The sequence below is a fragment of the Rhagoletis zephyria genome, unplaced genomic scaffold (genome assembly GCF_001687245.7).
Source record: "Rhagoletis zephyria isolate East Lansing unplaced genomic scaffold, Rhagoletis_zephyria_1.1 Rzeph_scaffold_01037, whole genome shotgun sequence".
Lineage (NCBI taxonomy): Eukaryota > Metazoa > Arthropoda > Insecta > Diptera > Tephritidae > Rhagoletis > Rhagoletis zephyria.
In genome coordinates, this window is record NW_016158121.1 from 111,725 (window position 1) to 119,845 (window position 8,121).

Consider the following 8,121-nt stretch of genomic DNA (forward strand, 5'->3'; position numbering starts at 1 on the left):
TTTGGCTGTTACAAACAACCGTTATGTGAAGAAAATTAATATACCCTTGTGCACAAGTGCGCTCGGGTATAAAAAGTCAAAGTTGTTAATGACACTGCAGAGCGAGGTGTTAAGCTTATGCCAGATTGTAATCAAAAACTGACTACTAAAGAGAGTGAATTCCGGAATTTACTGCAAGTAGTTGAAGTACTAATCAATTTCCATTGAATACTAAGAAATCCCTAAGGAACTAATATTATATAATTTATTTCATTAATAAATTATAATTTTAGTATCAAATCGTTTTGTTGTTTTAATGTTAAATCCAAATGTCCAAAAAAATTACAAATTTTCTTCATAGTATCACAATATAGGACTTTAAGCTTAAGTCGCCACCTGTAAACGTTATCGGATCAGACTGAAACTGTACATTTCTCTTTTCTATATCATAGTCCCCTTTCAGACACGTCAATTCTTTAAAGCAATTTTTATCGCTTTCTCTTTTGTGTTTTCTCTTTGCTTTCACACGCGTCAAGTTTTATTGAATTCAAGTCCTTGGATCTTTAAATGGGAAGCAACGAAGCAACGAAAATATCAAAAGAGAACAAGAAAACTTGAAAAGAATTGACGGTACGGAGGTATCTGTACGAGCAGACTTGAAAGCAAGGCTTGACGTGTCTGAAAGGGTACATAAGGAACATTTCAAGACCCTGAGAACTTTTGAGGCGGCACTTTTGTTTTGCCAAGTACAAATAAGCCGAACCCTAATGTATATATACCTCAGTTCATATGAACATTCCAACATACATTTAATAGCAGCAGCTGCTGCAAAATGTAGTTTATTTTTGTTTCCTTATTATTCGGGAATAAAGTTTGTGTTTACTGCTTTATAAATCGAAAATTTCTATGAAAATGTCACTTTATTAAGCTCTTTAAACCTATTTCTATTTTTTATGAATAGGGCCATTGACTACATTTTTTATAACAGTTGCCAAATATTTCGGTTAAAAATTGTCATTCCGTTCGTAGAAAGTGCTGAAAATGTATGCAAAGAATACACTTTTTATAGAAAAATTTGCAATGCAATTTTTTTATAGTAAATGTTATTTTTAGAGTTTTTAGAAACAATTTTAATAGTGGTTTGTGAGTTGAGCTGGCTTCCAAAACGTCAATTGCATTGCATACGTACAAAGTTTAATGTTCCATAACGCCGAACTACAATTGGTGACAATGTAAACGCATCGGAAAAGTTATCGAAACGTATCGCTAGAGTATTCAGCGCATCAGAAACAAAGTTGATGCTTCGTTTGTCTTTGGTTACCATTGGTGTTTTAAAAATGGAAAATTCCGAAAGGGTGATCATTGTAATATTAGATGTTCCAAATAAATATCCAATGTATAACAATTTAAATAGCGAAATAGAATGGTAGCTAGAAACTAGTAGAAACTTTAGCAAATCCACAGTAAAAGCAAAGATATCTTCGTCAATACATGATCTAAGCAAGATATATTAAAATTATACGAAGTTTCACAAAAAGCGTGATATTAAATGTCATTATATTTAACAAGCTCGAAGATGCTGTAGACTGCTTACTGGAAACACTTTTTGGAATATTGAATGTATCCTCAAAACCTTAATTTCATACGCTTTTTCAATGAATCCGCTCTAAGAATCTATCGAGAAGCGAAATATTTTCATAGAAGTGTTACTACATAATTATAAAAAATTAAATCTGTTTACAAAGATACGAAGTCACTTTAAAACGATTTATTCCGACTTTACACAACTAAATAATTTTTTTGCGTTAACATTGCATTTCATAAGTTAAAGAAGAGGTCGAATATCTCAGGTTTTACGCGCGCTATTAAGTAAGCGTTAATCCTTAGGACATATTAACTATCAGTATCTTCTATTTTTAAATATAGCCCCAAGAATATACATTTTTTCCACTGTTAAAGCCTATCTAAATGCACTAAACCTGCTAACAGGCTAAGAATTAAGCGGTCTCAAGAATGACGTCAAAATTATGAAACGAAACTTGCTGCATCTAGGGAACATCTTGCTTTAACTCGCTCTTTGGAGACCCCTACCGAAAGCGAGGCGGGACGTAATATTGACAGAATGACTCACGCAAACTGAATCCCGCCGAAGTTCCCAGCGTGCCCGAACTAATATCTCTCGATTTTTTCAAAATAGCGAGGAACGTTCCAGCAATGGGTTGTGCGCTGGGCTTGGGACCCGCCACGTAAAAACCACTTCCAGTGACGAAGCAAGGCAAAGCCTCGGATGAGACCCCCCTTATGATGACGACCACGGCAAACGTTTAAAGGACTACGATTTGAGGGCATGCACCTGGAATGTCCGGACCCTTAATGGGGAAGGTGCCTCTGCCCGGCTGGTTGATGTCCTCGTAAGGACAAAAGCTGACATCACCGCCATCCAAGAAATGCGTTGGACGGGGCAAGGCAAACAATGTCTGGGGCCTTGCGACGTCTACTACAGCTGCCATGTAAAGGAGCGCAAATTCGGAGTTGGATTTGTGGTGGGAGAGAGACTCCGTCGCCGAGTACTGTCGTTCACCCCGGTGGACGAGCGTCTAGCCACAATCCGCATCAAAGCGAGATTCTTCAACATCTCGCTCATCTGCGCCCATGCCCCGACGGAAGAGAAGGATGAGGCATCCAAGGATCTCTTCTATGAGCGCTTGGAGCGCACGTACGAGCGCTGCCCCCGTCATGATATCAAAATCGTGCTTGGCGACTTCAATGCCAGGGTGGGCAAAGAAGGGATCTTTGGAACCACCGTCGGAAAATTCAGCCTCCACGACGAAACGTCCGACAACGGATTGAGGCTGATCGACTTCGCCGGGGCCCGAAACATGGTAGTATGCAGTACTAGGTTCAAGCATAAAAAGATCCATCAAGCTACCTGGCTGTCTCCGGATCGAAAAACGAGAAACCAAATCGATCATGTGGTGATAGACGGAAGGCACGCTTCCAGTGTTTTAGACGTACGCACACTCCGAGGCCCAAACATCGACTCGGACCACTATCTTGTTGCAGCCAAGATACGCACCCGCCTCTGTGCAGCAAAAAATGTGCGCCCAAATATGCAAGGAAAGCTTAACGTCGAAAAGCTGCAATCACAACAGACAGCCAGCGCTTTCGCTACTCGACTCTTACACCTGCTCTCAGAGAGCACTCTTCAACAAACCGACATATGCGAGCAGTGGAACCACATTTCCCGCTCATTAAGTACCGCCGCCGAAGAAGTAGTCGGATTTCAGCGAGCCCGAAAGAACAACTGGTACGATGAGGAGTGTCAGGAAGCTGCAGAGAAAAAAGATGCCGCCTACAGGGCCACGCTGCGATCGGGCGCAACGCGCGCTATGTGGGACCGCTATAGGGATCTGAAGAGGGAAGCGAGACGTATTTGCCGCAACAAGAAGAGAGAGGCAGAAATACGTGAGTGCGAAGAGCTTGAAATGCTGGCCGACAGGAGGAATGCCCGAAAATTTTACCAGAGAGTTAGGCGACTTACGGAAGGTTTAAAGACCGGGGCGCACTCCTGTAAGAACAATAATGGCGACCTAGTAACTGATGTCCAGAGCGTACTTAAATTATGGAGGGAACACTTTTCCGCCCTACTAAATGGTAGCAGCACGGAAAGTTGTGGAGAAGAAGAACCCGAGCCCGCAGTCGATGATGACGGAGTCGACGTTCCACCGCCTGACTATGACGAGGTACGTATAGCAATAACGCGGCTGAAAAACAACAAAGCCGCTGGAGCTGACAGCCTGCCAGCTGAGCTATTCAAGTACGGCGGCGAGGAGTTGATAAGGTGCATGCATCAACTCTTGTGCAGAATATGGTCAGATGAACGCATGCCCGACGACTGGAATTTAAGTGTGCTCTGCCCAATCCACAAGAAAGGTGACCCCGCCATTCGCGCCAACTACCGCGGGATCAGCCTTCTAAGCATAGGTTACAAGGTCTTATCGAGCGTATTGTGCGAAAGACTGAAGCCCACCGTCAATGAACTGATTGGGCCTTATCAGTGTGGCTTTAGACCTGGCAAATCCACCATAGACCAGGTATTCACAATACGCCAAATCTTGGAAAAGACCCGCGAGAAAAGGATCGACACTCACCACCTATTTGTCGACTTTAAAGCCGCTTTTGACAGCACTAAAAGGAGTTGCCTATACGCCGCTATGTCTGAATTTGGCATCCCCTCAAAACTCATACGGCTGTGTAAAATGACGTTGAGCAATACCACCAGCTCCGTCAGAATTGGAAAAGACCTCTCCGAGCCGTTCGCCACAAAACGGGGTTTCAGACAGGGCGACTCCCTTTCATGTGACTTCTTTAATCTGATGTTGGAGAGGATAATAAGAGCTGCAGAACTGAACCGCTCAGGAACAATTTACTACAGGAGCGTGCAATTGCTGGCTTATGCCGATGACATCGACATCATCGGTAACAAAAACCGCGAAGTCTGTTCTGCCTTTTCCAAGTTGGATAGCGAAGCAAAGCGCATGGGTCTGGTGGTAAACGAGGACAAGACGAAGTATCTCCTGTCATGACACAAACAGTCAGAGCATACGCGTTTTGGCACCCACGTCACTGTTGACAGTTACAAGTTTGAAAAAGTAGACGACTTCGTTTATTTGGGAACCAGCATTAACACCAATAATAATGTCAGCATTGAAATCCAACGGAGAATCACTCTTGCCAACAAGTGCTACTTTGGACTGAGTAGGCACTTCTGTGGTGGCGATCGTTGCGAACGGACGTGTTGCGGAAGCTTTAAGTTGAGATTATCGGTGTTTCTCTTTTGTGGTGATATTTGTTTATCAGTTGGTGCGCGGTGCCGTTGGTTGGCAAGTGATAAACAAGTTGTTTATCAGTTTAGTGGCGTCGGTTAACGGGTACTTGTTTACCAAAAAGTGGCGTCAGTGTACGGTACCTTGTTTACCATTGTGTATCAAGTGTACAGTCGAGTGCAAGTGGAGTGTTTTAGTAGACAGTGACTACGGTATCTTGTTTACAAGTACCAAAGGCGATCACGTGGTGATTGTTCTAGTGGCTAATTGGTGAAGTGACTTGTGGACCACTTGGAGTATAGTTGGTAACCACTTTGGGACCAGTTGGTAACTAGTTCTTGGGACCAGTTGGTATTCAGTTGGGAACCAGTTTGGGACTAGTTCCGAAACTAGTTACTTTCGGACCAGTTGGGGTCAGTTGGGCTCAGTTGGGCTTTTTTAGCTCCTGTGGCCATTTTGAGGCATTTTGAGGCCTTTTAAGGCACTTTTAGCGTGTTATTGGACTCTTGAGTGCCGTGTTTTTGGGTTTGTGCTGTGGTAGGCAGATCGCTGCGTCTACCCAGGAGTTTTTTGTGCTGCTAAAGTTGCGTGTTTTGCTTAGAGCTCGTGTACGGTGTCAGTTTTTTTTCAACACCGGTCGATCAGTCCTTGCTAGGGGAACAGTGTTCTGTCCGGTAAGGCTTGTTGGTAACCACTGCCAAGTACATAGGTGCTTGGCGCATAGTTGTGTGGGCTGCGCCACCGCGTTCGCTTTGGAAGGGCTCTGAGTAGCTTCTGTTGGTAGTGTTCTGGTTTTCGTGCGTGTCTGTTCTGCTGTTTCACTCACTTGGAAGTACGGAGCGAGGGAGTATGATGAAACCGAAGTTAGGTGCCCGAAGGGGCCGAAGGCGCCTTGGTAGTACGGGAGGATCTACCAGGTCGACGGTGTTTGAGGATACCACGTTGGGAGGTGAGGATGTTGCTCCAGAAATGAAGTCGCCGCCTCGTTCGAGGCAGCGAGTTATTGGGGTAAGTGCTGGGGGTAATTTGGGAAAAAATGTAAAAACTAGTGCGGAAGAAATTATTGGGGGCAGTGATGGGGGTAGTTCTAACGCTACCAAGGGTAGTAAAGTTAGTACTGGAAGTCCTAAGAAGGTTGGTGGTGGTGTCGGAGCGAAGGGGACTTCAGGGGCAGTCAGTGGACTTGGGGGGAATGCCCCATCTGGGAAGAAGTTGGTGGTTACGAAGAAGGTGGATGTGGGATCTGTTCCCATGCCCACGGTTAAAGATCTTAAGGTGATCACCGCTAAAATTAGTGGGGTCATCTTTGGTATGGAGGGGGCAAATATGGAGACTGTGAAGGGGCTGATGGAGTGTTGCTCGGAATACGAGGAGCTCCTTATGACGGCGTTAGTCGAGAATGCCCATCTTCGCGGTCAGTTGAATGCTAAAAATGGTGGGGCCCCTGCACCGGTGGTTGCGGATCACCAGGCAGGGCCTGTGTCGGCGCTGGCACTCCCGGTGCCTTCACCGCTGGTGCCTGCTCCGGTTGCGGCCAAGCCTGTTGAGACGTGGTCCTTGATGGTGAAGGGTAAGGAGGGTCAGTCCTCTAAAGAGGTGGTCCAAAACGTGATGCATGAGGTGGGACCTTCGCTGGGCGTAAGGGTTCATGAACTGAAGCCTATTAAAAAGGGAGGCGCGATTATTCGTACGCCCTCTGTCAGTGAGAGGGAGAAGGTGGCTAGTAATCCGCGCTTCTCGGAAGTTGGGTTGCAGGTCAGCGTGAACAGCAAACAGGGTTGTGGTTCAGGGGTTTCATTAGGCGATAACCCCTGATGATTTGATGGAGGAGTTGTATCAGCTGAACCTTCAGGAGCTCCGCTCTGGATCCCTGGAGAAGGATGTTCGGATGGTCACCCGTCCCTGGAAGGTGAGCCCTGATGGAGTGACGAACGTGGTCCTGGAGGGTTCGGACAGATTAATGTCCGCCCTACTGGAGAACGGTCGTTGCTATATTAAGTGGTTCTCCTTCCGGGTGCGGCCGGAGGAGCCGGTAGCCGGCTGTTTCCGCTGCAAGGGGTTCGACCATAGGGTGGCTGAATGTAGGGCCAAACAGGATGTATGCCGGAGGTGCGGACAAGAGGGACAACATGCGGCGCGTTGCTACAATGCGATGCATTGTCGCAATTGTGCTTTTAGGGGTTGGCGGGCCGATCATCTTATGATGTCGACCAGTTGCCCAGTCTATGGTGCCGTTGTTGCTCGTGCGCTAGCCAGTTACTGATGGGGGGTCTTATTCAGATGAACTGTCAAGGAGCGTATGCCGCTATGTGTGACATAGGAGCGATGATATTGGAGGAGGGCTGCGAAATTTCCCTGATCCAGGAACCCTATGCCACGCATGGTGTGGTACGGGGTCTTCCTGGGAGCTTCAGGGTCTTCGCCGATCGAAGGGTGAATGCGGCGGTTGTGGTGAGCAATCCGCTGTATGAATGCATGCTGGTGGATTCATCGGAGTTGGGGGTTGTGGTGAGTGTAGAGGGCAGTTTTGGGAGGTTGTTTGTTGCTAGTGTCTATTGTAAGTTCGGTGAACCTTTGGAGCCATACCTTGGATACCTTGACACGGTGCTACTACTTGCGAGTAGCACTCCGTTGGTCATTGGCTTAGATGCGAATGCTTCTTCCCCGATGTGGTTCAGTAAGACGTCCGGACATTCGTCTGGACGTCGAAGCTGGCAGCGGGGTGAAGCATTAGGTGAGTGGGTGATGACCAACGGCGTGGACATATTAAATGTCCCGAGTGAATGGTATACGTTCGAGGGGCCCATGGGCACTAGCGACNCGATTACCAACGGACATATTAAATGTCCCGAGTGAATGGTATACGTTCGAGGGGCCCATGGGCGCTAGCGACATCGACCTAACGTTGGTGAACAGGGCTGGAACGATGGCGTTCCGATTTGGGTGGGAAGTTAAGGGAGGATGGGGTGTAAGTGATCACAATCCAATACAGATTGTGGTTACTCCACTCTCCTCCCCTGACCGTGAGGTTGGGTACCAGATGAGAAGGTGGCGTACAAGTGGGGTTAACTGGGAGGTGTATGGGAACAGGGTTAGGGAGGCGGTATTATCAATACCACTGGGGGTGTTTGAGGATATGGGGGTAGACGAACAAATTGTTAGTCTAAAGGAAATTGTTTGGAGGGTTAATGACGGGGTTTTTAAGAAGTGGGAGCGGAGGCAACTAAAGCGGGTCAAATGGTGGTCGATGCAGCTCAATGAGAAGCGAAAGTCCGTCCGTCGATTTAGGCGTCGGTTCCAGCGGGAACGACGTAGG